The sequence below is a fragment of the Magnolia sinica genome, chromosome 9, assembly GCF_029962835.1.
Source record: "Magnolia sinica isolate HGM2019 chromosome 9, MsV1, whole genome shotgun sequence".
Lineage (NCBI taxonomy): Eukaryota > Viridiplantae > Streptophyta > Magnoliopsida > Magnoliales > Magnoliaceae > Magnolia > Magnolia sinica.
Window position 1 is genome coordinate 17,079,265 of NC_080581.1, and position 2,392 is coordinate 17,081,656.

A 2,392-nucleotide genomic window follows, 5' to 3' on the forward strand; every position below is an offset into this window, starting at 1 on the left:
AAGGAAGAAAGAAATACTCAAAATCATCGCAGATCCATTGTAATTTCAGTCACAACAAACTCTTAAAAATAACTGAAAGTACCCTTTTTAATTTGAACAAAAATCAATATCAGTCCATCTAAACAATAGGCACCAGCAAAGTTTCTCCCATCAGACTACAAGCTTCACCTCTTAGCCCTAGCTAAGAGGTTTAGCCGAGCATGATATAGGTTAAATTCCAACTAAAAAAGAAGAAGAAGGAAAAAAACATTAACGGAAAGGAACAAAAGGAAAAAAAAATAGAACACCACCGTTTCCACGTAGCAGCAGCCGAACCCCACTGTTTCCACGTAGCAGCAGAACACCCAGAACGTGCTTCTCTCCAGCCGTTCTCTCTCTCTCTCTCTCCCTCACCATGGATAACAGCAGCAGCCACTCCTTCAATCGTCCAACTCCCAAAACTTCTAAAACCGATCCCCCTTTCAGCTTCCACTCTCCTCCTCCCTTATAGGCAGGTGCATATGGCCGTGGAGAGGCTGAGTCCGAGAAGGAATAGGTTGCGGAGGACGAATTTACGCAAGGTTGGAGCGTAGAGGCGTTTTGCAGCCAAGAAAACGGAAGGGAGAACTTCCACTTCCATCCCATTCTTTCCAAGCAGATGACGTCCCTTGGGAGATCTCTGGACGAGATACACGATGGATGGTTAGGATCAAGCCTCTGATCAACTGTGGTGGGCCAGAACCGCACGGAAAATCCGGGTTTTCCGGACGCAAAAACAGAGTAGCGTCATCTGACGCTGTGACAATGGCGGAGCCCACTTCACTATTTTTCTGGGAAATCCAATCCGTCCGTTGGATTCAGGACAAAAAACTGTTCAAGAAGGGACGGTTTTGGTTAGATTTCAATGTGGCCCACTTGCTGGTTCAGTCCACCGTCCATCTTCCGTTCGATCCTTTTTTTTTTACATGTGTGTGCATGATGGGACGAATAGGGCATCTAGGTGAGGGTTACGCCCCACCTATTGGTCGATTGGACGGTCCAGATTATCATAATACCAGATGGGTGGGGCCCACGATCAACGCCCGGAAACAACGTCGAAGACGCTGTTGCGTCTCTGATATTTTCGCGGAATTCATCGGTCAGCGCAAGGCTGACCGATATATATTCATGTGGTGCGCGACGGTTCCTTCCAAGCTGTGCACATGCACTGCTTGTATGGGTCCTATGGTGATCTATACCAGAGATCCGATCCATCCAATCGTTGCTCCATCTTATCTTAACCGTGGGGACCAAATTTGAAGCGTATCCTGATAGCAGGCGGGCCCCATATAATGATTAAATGAGCTGATTTGTCCGTTGGGCTACTTCCACAGTGATCCAGGAGCTGAAATTTCACGTGTACGGTTCATTTATGGTCCTCAGGCCACATATGGAGTTTCGAACTGATCAGATGGTGGGAACCCTATGATCTTGCATTCTGGACACTTTTCAGGCCACCTGAGCTTCAATTTCTCGATTTTCTTGGATCCTTGACGTGCAAATCTATCGATCTTGGTCTCCTAGGGTCCGTTCCTTGCCTTGGTGCTCCTGGAGCGTCAAATCCATGCATTTACCACCCTTTTTCAGTTCATGCTTGTAAATACACTCTGCATCACAAACACGATTAAATCAGGTTATTAAACGGTATCATGCTTGTAAATCCATGCAATAACTGGGTCTGATATACAATATTTGACCCTCAACACAACCCACAACCAGCATTTTGCTAGTCCCGAGCAAAATATGCGAAAAAATAAGTTGAGAATTACAGGAGAATTTCTATGAACTCAAGTGATTTTGGAAAACAATCCAGATATTTAGAATTCACAATTTATGAATGTTGGGCCTTACTCTCTCCTAGACTCGAGCACACGATAAACTTCGTAATTAAGTTCAAAATATTAGTCCATCAATTAGAACAATTCTAAACATTAAATTCCATGGATGCATAGTCTAATCTTGAAACATTAAAATTCACTTCTCTATTTAAGGAGTTCAGTGGTAACCAATAGGAGAATTCACGATAACCAGAACTTGTCTCACACATTATCTTTTTATTCTTTTTAATTTTTTGACTTTTCCATTGAAAGTAATGTCAAGAAGGGGAATCAAATCCTTACCTATAGGGAGCAAACCTAAGGTAAAGACTGTACACCCAACTTGTTCACATATCATTCATGGGGAATTAAATCTACACCTATAGGGAGCAAACCTATGGTGTAGACCATTCGCCTAATCCTTTCAATTTTCCAAGTTGGTTCCTTTCATGTTTAGTGATTACTAAGTTAATCCTTTAATATCGAACTGAAACCTTAATATGCAAGCGAGATGTGTCCTGCGAATTTATGACTCAATCAATGTTTACAAATTCTAA